Genomic DNA, 14,384 nt, shown 5'->3' with positions numbered 1-14,384 from the left:
CTACAATACAGAGACACTCACCAGCCTCTTTATCAGGCACACTAGTTTCACTTTTTTGACATGCACAGCAAATCTAAATTCAGTAAGGTAAAGGTTGATTAAAATGCCTGAGGTTCTAACCAATTGGAAAAGAAGGGAGGACTTGCTGACATAGAATGCCAATAACAGTTTGGTATTGGTGTTCATGTTGAGATGTTCTGGAAAGGGTAGAAAAGTCCAACCTCCTGGGGTTTTACACGGAACTAGTTTCTTAGGTCTACAGTGAAAATATATACAAACCTGCTACTGCGGATCTATCATGTCCATACAGGCCAATATCTATATTGCTTCAGCGCTATTCTTCCAAAGCGCTGAAGAATACATGTCATTAAGAATCGAGGCATAGACGGTAACAAGACACCAGCTAGCAGCAAGTTGCGGCTGGGTAATGTATGACCGCTTATTGTACTGTGCAAACGCACAAACCTAAAGTGAATCTTGTCTAGATGTATCATTCTTTTCTCTGGGTTTTGACACATCTGGGATGGGCGATCACACAGTACAACTGGAGCTGTGGTCAAGAGGATCTGTATTCCTGATTGTTATTGGAAGAAATGAAGAGTCTAGCTTGCTGTTGGCAACAAGCCCCTCCATTCAGGCACTGTGGTCATATGATTTGCAACGCTCATTTCCACTTTTTTATGTTAGCATGCAGGACAATACAGTAGAGATTTTAAAACAACAGATGTTGCCCAGTTACATTCTGTCCAGTTTGCTGCATGCACTTTATCTTTCAGGCAATGAAACACCAGAATCCGCACTCATTTCAAATGAATGGTGAGAAAGACGAGAGTACGGCTGCTGTACTGCCTCTGTTTTTATTTTTGATTTTGGCAGCTTCACTTTATCCTGCATGTGACATTCAAAACTTTGCACAGATCTAAATTCAGCTCCTTTCCTTTCCGCAGGATGTATCAGGTTCAAGTGAGGGTTGCGTGTCATCAGCAGCAGCCACTATTATTGCTTCTTGTGGTGTGTTTGCATGAACCTGCTGAGGTCAAGATTGTTAGCTGCTGTTCACGCTGATGACTGGTGCTTCGATGCCTCTTCACTGGTATGAGAAAAAATAGGAGCTATTGTTTGCCATTTCTGTGGAAGGGAGGAGAATGGGGGGGGGCACATAACTGCAGGCACTGTGTGAAATGTTAAAATGGAGATTAGCTCGGCCACCACAGATCTCCCTGCTAATGATTAAACATCACTCCATGCATTTCAATGGGAACACTTGTGGCTGCAAGCGCTCTGATAAGGTTCTGGATTAATTCACACATATGCAACACTAAAAAAAAAAAGAAAGAAAAAAAAAAGGACGTGCTTTCAGAAAGAGAAGCTGGTGGTTCAGATATGTGTCTGCACGGCTTGGTGTCCTTTGACAGGAACAAGTAGAATCTAGCTGAAAATCTAATGAAACCCTTGTAGGCCCCTTTAAAATGCTGCTCCTTTAAGATAAATGGCTGCAGAAATGAAAACAGAGCTGATATGCCTTTTTGTAGACAATTGGTTACTTCACGTAGGAAAAGTTTACAAGCATAACAATAGAGTGTGGAGCTTTGAAGAAGTAAACTGGATGAACAAAATCCATTTATTTGTTTAAGAGTAAAAAAAAAAATCTAAATCCTTTGAAAAACAGTGAGTGTAGTAGAACTGAGCAATACCATCTAATTACTCCAATGGTGTGGAAAACCCAATGCAAGTAAACGTTTTGCAAGAATATAAGTGCTTTATTCAAATTGAATGTTATTTTTGTTCTTAACAAACTGCTTCTAGTTGTTACATCTGTAAAAAATTAAAAACAACTAACTGTATTAACCCAGCCTCACTAAAAAAATAGGTATGTATGCTTTTAAAATGTTTTAGTTTACTTGTCAAGGCAGCAGGATATATTTAAACAAATATATTATATTTGCAACAATTTCAATGTAATGTTTGATTGGTTTGATGTACCATGAGTGTTAGAAGCAGCTTGTGGATGGGGAATAAAAGAAGGGTAAAATATTTAATATTCAGCAGTTTTCGTGAGTTTTTTTATTTATTTTTTTAGATGTGAGCGGAAGCCTGGAAAGGTGAGAAGTTATTTTAAAGGAAACTATTTTCTACATCATGTTGAGATGTTCATGGTTTGTTCAGACTATGAGAATGCAAGCGAGAGCAATACTTTAAGCAGATAAACAGAAGGTTGAACTGAGAACAACAAATTTAAGTTGCTCTAGCTTTGACAAATTCTGTAGTGATACATAAAAGTTTATGGAGATGTTTCTGAAAAGTTTATGTTAAAAGTTTCGGTAGGGATCAAGACTCTTTATGAATGTGTGTGACTCATGAGACTGCCATTTCATTAATGCTGGTAATTTTAGTCAAAAATATAACAAGCTGAAGACATTAAAATGTAAACTGAACTGTTTCTGTCCTTTTCTTCAAATATTGGCAAAATGCTGCTTTACAGCAACTGCACTTTCACACAGTGGCATGACATTGCCTTAGCAGCAATATAAAAAAAATGACTTTTCATGGCAGAAAGGCTGAAAAAAGATGGAAAACAGAAAACGAAAACTGCAAGCGCTATTTTAGGGTCAAAGCTTAAAAAAAAAAAAAAAAACAGAAACTGGAAATTCTGATCGGCCCTTCTCTAGAAGGATCTCAAGTTGTAGTCATGGAGAGGAGGGTTTCTGCGTTGTGAAACGCAAGAGGGTTTTTGTTTACTTTTTCCAAATGATCTGATTATGGTTCCATCCTCAAGTTTTGATCTTCAGCATTTGCTGGAGCATGCCTAGTATGGAGAAGTCTGAACCAGGAGTCGGCTTCTCAAAGTCAGCAATAATTGCTTTAAAAGAACCAAAAATGCTCCTAGATTAGGGGTCAGTCTCTGAGAAGACTTTTTTTATATTGATGTCTTGAATAGAGTAAAATGTAAGATGGGTGACGAGACGGATGGACTCATGGACTTTTAGGAGCTCGTTTTCTAGAATAAAGTTTCAGTTCAAGACTTTTTGTGACAATCTAGAGCAGAGCCAGAAGTTGTAGCTCTAAATTTACAATATGTGTTCCATCCCTGATCAATAGTCATGGATCATGACAAAAATAAGATCCTACTTTATATTGTTAGAGTCATTATAAATGATTTAACCGATTGTGTTGTTTTGATTGTGTAGCGTGAGGGGAGGACCGTTTCAGATTCTAAATAACTCGGTGGTCACAGAAGTTGAATTGCATTGAATTTTTAAGTAGCTTTGAGTCTAGGGGAAAGCTTTGACATCACGAGCTCAATAGTCTTTCTGTTGATGGTGGCAGGTGGTCAGCTGTTTTTCTGCCTCCTGCTGGTGCCGTGTACTATGATTCCCTGTGTTTGTCGAGGTTAGAAATATTTCTTATTAGAGCTGCACAGCTGGTATATGGTATGCCTCTTGTTCAAATATTATTTTTTTTTAGATGTAGAGGTTTCTGGGTCTGGGTTCTGTTCACTCTTTTCTTTAAAAAGTAGGTTATAAATTAAGATTAAGATATTCTAGTTTAGACTTGCTAATCAAGTCAGAACCATCTGAGTCTGAATCCTGATATCTTATTAAATTAATTTGTATCCGCCACCCCTGCTATATGTGAGCAGCTACAATGTATTTCAGTCCCCAAGGCTAAAACTAAGACACAGAATATTGTCATCCAGTGGAATGGACGACAGATAGCTGACAAAAGTGCTACTCAAGACTGTTGTGAAGATGTTATCACAAGCACTGTATTGTGTTCATTGAACTTACTAATCTTCTTTATGTTGGATCAAGCTTTATGCATGTTATCTTGCATCCAATCTGATACAGCCAGAAGTTAACCACGAATGGTTAAATTCTATCTCTCTCCTTCTCTCTGTCTAGATTAAAGTTTTAAAAACGGATCACTTAAGCAAACATTTTAAATCAATTGCCTTGAATAATTACAACATTCAATTCTTAAAATTATTCTTTTTACTTTCTCACATATTTTTTTTATAAAAATCATTTAAAAAGTCTCCAGTCTGCTGCAATGTTTATAAATTAGTTGTATATTAAAACTTTCTCCCACTGTTGAATTTTCTCCATCATTCCCTTAACTTTGACTGTCTTTCTTTTTGAAGACATCCCACATTACATCATCACATCCTCATAGAGTGATGACAGAAGCTTGCTTTAGAAGCAGCAGATTTCTACCTTTCCACCAAATCTACTCAATTCTCCAACTTCTCCATCCATACATCACCTCCCACCTCCCGCCTGCCTGACAGCCTACCTAATACCAATTACCCAAAACTCTGGGTGTCTCCTTGGCTTTCTATTGCTTGCTTTCCAAGCTGAAAAAGTAACTTCCCAAACACAGAGCAGTGGGCTCCACCTCTTCTGCTCTTCTGTGACACAAGCAGAAGTGTGAAGGAGACTATAAATTTAGCAGTCTGATTGAAGAAAATTTAAGGATTTAGAATGACGTAGTCTTTCTGATGAAAAGAACAAAAAATAATTTTGGAAAACCTTTCAACTGATTATTTCCCTGGTTTCTTGTCTGTAAATAATTATTGTGTTTCATTTCCTTATTTATGCTAATATGAATTCTTTCCTTTTGCTTCAGGTGCACATAATACAGAATGTTTTTTCAGATAATGAAATAGACTCAGATTCTCACTGCTTGGTTATTTGGCAGCAATTTCTGTCATTACCAGACCTGAGTCTATAGTTAGAGTGAGTTTACTGATGGTTTATTCCTCCCTCTCCACCACCACCCTGCAAAAATACATAGAACATAGGCATGTTGTGCTTTGCAGCAGATGTCAGTGGTGTAAGTAAACAACACTCCAGCTATAGCACCATATTTCGTAATTAGCAACTCCAGTAAAGGTGTGTAAAAACCCTGAAAATTAATTGAATTCAGTGGATTAGCATTATCTCACACTATGTATGACTGATTATCAACTATTTGCTTTTAAAAGCCTTGTTTTAAACATAACATTTATTGCATTTTACTCTGCCAAAAGAAGTTGGCAAGTCAATATGGAGATCTAAAAGTATATGAAGCAGGCTTTACACAAATGATTCAAGTTGGATTTTTAGACCAGAATTATTACCTCAACAAAAAGGAAAAACGAAAATTAGCTACTATTGGACTTCTAAGTTATATATAGTTTAACTTTGCTTTATTTGTGTTTGGGCTCAGCGACAGTGACCTTAAAGCTACTGTGAAGGAAGGGTTATTAATTTTTACAGTTTATAGATCCATATAATGTTTTACAATCTGGAATCTGAAGGGCTGTCTCAAACTTTTAAGATATAATATGAAAACTGATTTAATAAGCAAAGAGAGCCAACAAGTAAAGCTTTACAAAATAAGTAACAAAAGTAAAGGTTTTTAACTTTGACACTTTGTGTTTGGTTATTATTTTATCAAATGCCAGCGTAGATTGCATATTTATAATAGATTTAATCTTTTTTAATTCACAAATGTGACCTTATCACCTTTAAGTTGCTCCTCTGGCATCTCGATTTCCTCCATTAGCTCTACTCTTTGGCTCTAATTGGTTTTTATGCTTTCTCCTACTGCTGTGACCTGATTCAACCACAGAGAATCAATATGGTTTCATCTTGCAATATTATATAGTCATCTATTTCCTCTTTTAGGCTCAAATTACATTTCCTCTGTAACCACATACAATGATGGGCAATGGAGAAAAAAACAAAAAACAAAAACAAAACACCAGCAAATAGAAAAGCAAAACAGAGGTAAGAATAAAGATTTAAAGGACATTAACAATTTCAGATAAAAATTGATGGTTAAAAGTTTTACAATGGTCTGAGATGAATGCATGTCAGCTTCACACCCTGCACAAGGTCTTGGAGAGGGATGACTGAGCATATGTGTGTTTGTACATGCAGGACTTACTATGCTTTCTTTAATTGTTCTTTTTGTTTGTTTGTTTGTTTGTTTGTTTGTTTGCGTGAATGTGGACCTGTGTGTGGTTTTGGAAACTGACAGGCTGATGGGACACCCCAACGCTTCCCTGTTGCCCAATCATGACATCTGACTCACTCATCCCGAGTGGTGAGCTAGGGGTGTGGGCGGTTTGAACAAATCGCAGTGTAGACAAATACACAAATACATTTAAAAAAAATTACAATAAAATACGTAACATCAAACTGACACATTTTTAAAAGTGTCTGGTAAAATGGGACAGCAGTGGTTTAATTTGTAAAAGTATCTGTATTTTTTTTTTCAAAACTTTCTGGAACTACAAAAGCGAAAGCACCACAAACATCCAATTCTAATATCAGCCATCTCCAGACTTGTTAATAATAAATAAGCAATGATCAGTACAAGTGTGACTGATCTGAATTCACTGTCAGAATTACATGAGGTCTAATAGAGGTGTTAAAAAGTTATTTTATGGGCATCAGCAGATGATGTGTGCATACAGATGGCACATTAAAACCAGAACTATTGTAAAAGATCATCTTTTCCTGACTAGTAATCTTTATGCTCATGAACAAGAGCTTAATAGTTTTGTTTATTTGCTTCCTTCTTTAGCTATTTGTCTTTTTGAGTTGAGGAGAAGCAGTCAATGCAAATCATATGCTTTTGTAATCAAATTGTCTTTTTATAAAACTTAAATAGTTCGTTATATGTTTAGAAAATATAGTACAAAAAACAAGTCTATGAAAGGAAGATCTGAAAATATAGTCAATGGAAAAAATACTTAAAATGTTTTTTGACTTTCGGGATCTAAAATGTTAATGATATAAACACTTATACCTTTGTTTCACAAACTATTGAGAGATCTTGTCCATGTACATTTACTTTCTTGCTGGAGAGGTTGGCAGAGCTGGTGCAGCAGCTCAGAAAGGAATTGAAAACTGTATGGACAGCCAGTGTTGGGAAGCTAAACTGAAGGAGTTGTGTACAAGTCATGTAACCGGTCTGTTCCTTGTGCAGGGAAGACGTTTCACCAGTCTGTCCTGCTGGCCTTGTGAAGTTTATAATGTCAAACTACATTGAACTTGTGGCTTCAATGTAGTTTATCAACATGTGAGTGGCTGAATGTAGTAAAGCACTTTGGAGTCCTTGGACTTGATAAAGCACTCTTCAAATGCTAGCCATTTATGTTCTCTCAAGTTGCTTCAACTGACAAAAGCTGGAAGAAACGACTGTCCTGATCTGTCACATGTAACATCTCCATCAACTTTAACTTCAAAATGTCTTATTGTTGGTTTTCAAAATCCATATCAACTCCTGGTAGGGCAGCTTCAGCTGTGCTAACACATAAAATCACATCAATCTTAGTCTCATTCAACTATTAAAGATCTGAGAACCATTCCGACCTTAAAGACAATTTTGTCAATGACACTTTACACATTTGTAGAATATTTAAAAAATATTTATCTGATTACCAATAACATAACAAGGAAATGACACACCATCCTTTGCCAGTATGCAGCCAAAAGGGACAAGTACAAAGCAGGGGAGGGGCTAAAACCCAGCCTTGTGGGACCCCGCATGAAAGAAAAGAAGCATAGGATAAGTGGTCCCTCAGGCTGACACAGAAAGTTTGCTCTGCCAAGTTGACTGCACCAATCAAGTACTGAGTCCCTGATGCCCACCCACTGCTCCAAACTAGAGAGTAAAATCAAGGTAAGAAAAAAGAAGAATTAGATCACAGAGAAAAGCAAAACTCTGGTAAAAGGACAAGAGTGGAGAAGAAAATAAAGAATCAGGGAATATAAATGAAGCTCATGAAAAGCAAACACAACAAGAGGAATGGGTGGAGGACCTCACCAGACTGATTCAAAGTGATGAGGATATGACACAAAAAAGAAGGTAATGGTTAAATTAGAAGAAGCAGAAAGAAAGACGAGAACAGACAAAAATAGGATGGGAATGTCTGATCAAATTAAAAAATCATAAAGGGGATCAAAACATTCGTAGGAAAATTCAGGATGAAGAAAAAAGAAAGATGTAATTTGAATGTGGACTTGAAGAAGAGAGGAAGTATGGGAATAAGTAGCGATGGAAGGTGAAAACAATTGGATGAAGAAATAAAGCAACACTATTGCAGGAAACTATGTAAATGTATATGGACAAAGGGGAGAAAGGGATGAAATAACTGATAAAATATGATATAAACAAAGCAGAGACGAAAAAAAAAACAAACTAACCAGGAAAACAAGGGGGACATGCAAAGGAAGGAGACAAAATTATGGATAAAATGGAAGAAGAGCAGACAAACAACTTAAATAAACGTGGATGAGGAAATGGGTTAAAGTGATGAAACCTTTAGGGGAAAGAAGGCAGAGAAAAGCAACCTGCTGCAACTGTGTCATCTGCTTCAAAACAAGCCCTGATAATATTTTTCATTTATTGTTCCCAGAAATATTGTGTGGCAATGAATATAATCATTTTGCCCCGAATTTCAATTTACTGCTGTAATGCGATGCAACAGCGCTATAAGCAGAGTGTCATAAACGCCGTCCTCAGAGTGCGTTTGATATTCCTTGTACACTGCAGCCACACATCGGAGTTTCTTTCCATTGAAATGTGATTGGGCGACGCCTCGCTTCAGGGTACAACGTGAGAATTCACCAGTCAATTTCCTGAAGTGGAATCCAAAAAGCTGGAAAAAAAAAAAAAAAACTGAAAAGAGATGATTTCTAAGCATTGCTGACGGGTTGGTAAGACACTAAGAGCCTGTAGCCGCAAAAGTATGTGCAGACAATGAAAACTGTTCAGAGCTGAACAGAAAATCAGATTTTAGATCCAAAGGATCCACATTTCATATCATCTTAGTGGAGATGGTGTGTTTGAAAGCCTGATCTGTCTGTCGAGACTGACTTTACAGTTTTCAGAAAGGCCACATTTAAGTTTTTTCATGTTTTTCAGACTTTGCCACAACATTAACTTTTACCTGTCGTGGCGTTTGATTTGCTTCAAATAATAAATTCATACCTCTCATCAGGTGTTTTTCCCAGGCCTTAAATTTATCAGTTATCAAACCGCTGCTGAAATCTGGACAAGTTGCTATTGCTATTGATGTCCTTCGGTCCAAATTCTGTGCTCTGCACAGTCCTGAGATTGCCTATGTCAAAGTGTTAAATGATCTCTGAAAGTAAACTGTGGAAGAACCACATTACTGGTTCTGCTAGACCGCAAAAAAAACACGGACATAATTATTTCTGGACCAAAGGAGGAGCAATCAAGACTCACCACACCGCTTCAGCCTTTACAAACATGGAGAAACAGCATTCAGCTTCTATGCACCACAAATGTGGAACAAACTTCTAGAGAACTGCAGAAAAGCTGAAACACTGATTTCCTTTAAATCGGGACGAACAACTGTCTCTGTTACAGCTTTAAGCTGTAATAGAGACATTAGAGTAGTATGACACTCCCACTAATACATCATCTTTTAACTCTATTTTAGTTTTATAAGCTTTTTTAAATCTGAAGGGAGGATGGGGGAAGGGGATCTGTATAATCCCAAAATGTGCCGAAGTAGATGTTTTAAATATGTTAGTTATTGTGTTATCAGTCTACATAATGGCAACTGATAAAGTTGGACACCGGACAAGCTCCCAGTCTACATTAGTGGACAAAAAAAGACTCACTCATCAACTTTCTTCGACTGAATGGATTTTATTGTAAAGCTATAAGGAAGGAGTAATTACAAGATATTTCTTTGATTTGCTCAGCAAAAATAAAATACCACATTTTTTATTCAAACATGCCAATAGAAAGAGAACAGATGAGGATCAAACACATCACCAAACGTCCTCCAAGAAAATCAAAAGACATCAAAATCAAGAGATCACTTTCAGAAAAGTAACAATGTTCCAGAGCGAAAATGGAAAAATTAGGAGTGGGTGAATGATCGGAGAAGAAGGAACGCTGTCTTCCTCCACTCTGAGCCTTACTCCTCTCTCCTACGTTACAATAGATCCTACGGTACTTTAGGTGATATATTTCTACAAGTTCTGGATTCCTTCACGGTTTTGAATATATATAGTTTCTCATCTTCATCTTTTAAAAACCTACACTTGCGTGGACCAAAGGAGGAGCAATCAAGACTCACCACACCGCTTCAGCCTTTACAAACATGGAGAAACAGCATTCAGCTTCTATGCACCACAAATGTGGAACAAACTTCTAGAGAACTGCAGAAAAGCTGAAACACTGATTTCCTGATTTTGTACATAAAACTGTACAAAAAAACAAGGCATCATAAGCCGTTTTTTTTTTTTCCTATTTAAATATAACCAACCAACATGTAGGTTACAAATGTGGACTTCATGTAAAGACAAAAATTATTCAATATTCTTTTCTTCACTTTTTTTTTCTAATTGAAAAAAAAATATATATATATTTTTTTACTATACTGTAAAATTTCCATGCTGTTAAGACCAAAATCAGTGTTTTTCTATACAAATTTGGACTTTAAACCCAATAAATCACTGAAGGAATTTGTGCCAAAGACCAATTTTATGAAGATTTTTAGTTTCTTAGTAGTAATATATAAATGTGGGCGCCACACCCTGAGCTCCATAAAATCACATAGAAATGACAACTGTGTTGTTTTTCTTAAATTTGCAAATTATAAACTCAAATATTTAGGAACAATACCACATATACAGGGTGCCTTGCAAAAGCATTAATCTTTCTTGAACTTTTCATATTTTGTAATGCTAGAACCAAAACATTTAGATTTTATATCACACCAACACAATAGTGCACAATTTTGAAAAGCAGTGAAAAAGACAGATGATCTTATTTCTAAATAACAAAATTTGTCTTTTTTCTTGGTGTTCAGATGATTTCATTTGTGAAAAAAAAAAAAAAAACATCTGTATTTTTATTGGTCTTCAAAATTGTGCACAAATTGTGTTGGTCTGTGAAATCCCTGCACTTACATGGTTCTATTTTTATATTGTTTGAGTTGTATTTTTGCTTACAGAAGGAACCACTATGTTTGTTGTTTCAATTTCTCAAAAAAGCAGTAAAAACTGAGTTTTCGTTGTTAGATGACTACATTTTACTTTTGTGAAGATAAACTTTGGATAGACTGTTTTATGTCCTGGATTGGAAAAATAAGCTGGTTAAACCAGTCTGTCTTTGTCATGTCTTCCAAATTTAGTTATTCATTTATGTTGAGTTGAGAAATGAAAAACTTGTAGCAAACTTGCTCGCTTTGGGGTGGGTGAGAGGGACTGGGGGGGAAATTACAATTTATCATTCACACATCAGGTTAAACAAAAAAAAACAACAATCACCTATTTCCATATTGTATGTCTATAACAGTGTTGATTCCATGTCATTGATAAACAACTGTGACAATAACAGAAATGTATCATATTTATAAAGTCGGCATGTCTTCATGCTTCAGCTGTGGCCTCACTTCCAGAGACTCCAGCTTTGGTATAATACACAATCCCAAAAAACTGTAAACCAAACTTTATTCCAAGATTCATGTAGAGCGATCTGTGTAGAATTGCATTTGAGTTTTCACTGGAGGTTTGCACTGAAAAAATTCAACCTCATCAAGCTGCAGAGCTGAACAACACTATTAATGAAAAGGTTTTTTTTTAACCTTAAACAGACTTCAGAAGAAAAAAACTTTACTTAACATCCAATGAAAACTTTTGTATTCTAAAAGGTTAAAATTGGGTTCAGTGGATTTTGCAGAGCAGAGCAAGCAGAAGGTTTTCAGGGAGAAGCAGTCATAATTAATGCTAAACATTTTAACTTAACTAAAAAGAAGTAATAAGTGAAGAAATCCCAGAGAAAAAACAAACAAGCAGATATTTTTGTTTACAGAGTCAGTAGTTTGCATTTCATTTCTTTGCCTTCCTGAATTTCTGTAGTTTGTGTTTTTCATACCCAAATTTTGCATTTTCTGTACACACTTTAACAATCAAAACTTTGAAGTAATTTCCTCCAATCCATTTCAATCTATTGAAAGGAAAGGCTGGTAAGAAGTACAATTGAGACAAAAATGATGCATTATGCTCGTATAAGATTTAGATTTGGTTTTCATTCAGCTAACATGTTTCTGATATAAAATAAGAAAGGCATCTATCAAAATATAATGTAGGTATTCAAAACAAGTATTCATTTTGAGACAAATGTTTTTAATTCTTCTTTGTTACACAAAAGTGTGTTCAAAGTAAAAAAGCATTTTGAGCTCATCAAAGTACAAAATGTACTTTGAGGAGTTAGAGTGTTTAAGATTTACAAGAACATCACATGTTGAGAGTTTAATGAATCTACTCTTTCACAAATAATAACCTGTTTTAAGTGATATAAAATATAAAAGCGCCTGAAATGATTTTCATTCTGAGGGTGTCTGGGTTGTCCCGTAGAGGAAGGTGGAAACCTCAATCAATTAGAGAGTTTTAAAGTACAGTCACTGCTCTTCCTCATTGAGAGGAGCCAGTAGAGGTGGCTCAGGCGCCTGGTCGGGGCATCTGGTTGACTCCTTGGTCAGGATTTCCAGGCACGTCCCACAGACACCCAGAGGAATACCCAGACATTGGAGGGACTATGTCTCTCAGTTGGCTTGCACATGCCTTGGGATCCCCCCTGTTCCCAAGAGGGGAAATGGAAGTCTGGACCTTTTTTATTAAACTGCTGCCTCCGTGACTCAACCTCGGATTAAACGGTAGGTGATCGATTAATGGATGGAAAAGCCTTTTCAGACTAAATTGTCACTTATTGTCTCAAATTTGCAAAAAAACAAAAAAACAAAAACAAAACAAAAAACGTATTTTCACATGGATATTTTTATTGGAATACATCCTTTGTATTTATGTTCTTTAATAGATTTAAATGTTCAGTTGCATTGATCCTCTATCAGTAGGTAAACCTTCTGTTGCTCATCACCCTTCTTCAATCTGCTAAGATGTTTGTTGATTCTCAAGTAAAACTGCTGACTAAATGGAAGTTTAGTAAAAGCAATGCAAATATTGAGCCATTATCCAGGACTTTTTCTCCTGATTAAAAAAAAAAAAAAAAAATTCAATGCAATATCTTTGTGTTAATCATGAAGTGTTTTTTTCTGTGTCTAACATGTTCAGCAGAGCAAACGTGCCATTTATACACATCGCGAATGGAACAAGGGGAATCAACTGGTTCCCAACTGAATCTCAAACAGCTGAGAGAGAAAACGTTGAATTTAACTGCGTCAGAAACGTCAACAGATCCATAACAACACTGGCTAACAGGGTAGAGATGAAAAGTGCAATAACCAACTCGGAAGGTGAGAAAAAATATCTTTATATGCCCCTAAATATGATGAAAGAAGAATTTGTTTGGTAAAGATACAAACACAACAACTAAATAATCAGAATTATATCTCCTGAACTTTAGAAATACAAGGGGGGAAAATCCAGTTGATGTCTGATGCCCAGTGTCGTAAGAAATCTTTTCTTTTAGAAAACTGTGTAAAATACCCACAATAGTATTTTATCCGGTAGATTTACTACAATTTTAGACGTCTAAAGCGTTAAAAAATTAAATAAGAAAGGATTTTCACAAAATATTTATGCATTTATGTCAAATGTTGAAAGAATTTACTGATTAAGAGCAAAATAGAAGGATTGTAATGTTATTTTGCAATAAGAGCTGCAGCTTGGTTTGAGAAGCACACACCAAATTTGTTTATAATATAAATTAATTGTAGTAAATGATAGATATTAGTGTGTATAATGGTCCATTTCATTGTGAAGTCTGACTGAAGGTACTTGTTACTTTTACAAATTGTTTTTCCACTCCAAAGAGCTCCAAAGAGATTATTTTCTCTGATTAAATGAGTCGGTGCATATTCCAAGTCCACCTGAATATTTTGGCAAACAGAATATCTGAATTTCAACACAGAGGAAATGTCAGAAATATCAATTTCTGTCACTGAAAAGTGGAGTTGAAATGTTCATGCAAAGCGACCAGCTCCCATCCTTCTTCCTGCGCACCCATACACACCCACACAGAGACTGTCAAAGTGTGTGACAGAAGGTCTCCTGGGGGCTGACAGGTAGGTCGGGAGGCTGGAGGCTGTGTCGGGGGGTTTAGGTTTTCCTCCAGGGAGCAGGAAGTGTTTGCTGACACTTTGAATCCTTCAAATGGTCACAGAAACGCGGTAGCAGTCGAGCGTTTGGACACCGTTTTACTTTTTTCATTACCTTGTCTAAATATGTGACTGTTATTGCATATGCTGGGTATAAAGTATTTTTTTCATTATTCTCCTTACTTGATACATATTTCTGAGTGAAATATAACCCAAAAACACTTTTTCTTTTTATCTTTTACTCTTGATTTTGAAGTTCTGTCTAGTTCATTTTCTTCTATGAGTTTTATTT

This window comes from Gambusia affinis, linkage group LG09 (assembly GCF_019740435.1).
Source record: "Gambusia affinis linkage group LG09, SWU_Gaff_1.0, whole genome shotgun sequence".
Taxonomy (NCBI): domain Eukaryota; kingdom Metazoa; phylum Chordata; class Actinopteri; order Cyprinodontiformes; family Poeciliidae; genus Gambusia; species Gambusia affinis.
This window is presented reverse-complemented; position numbering follows the sequence as displayed.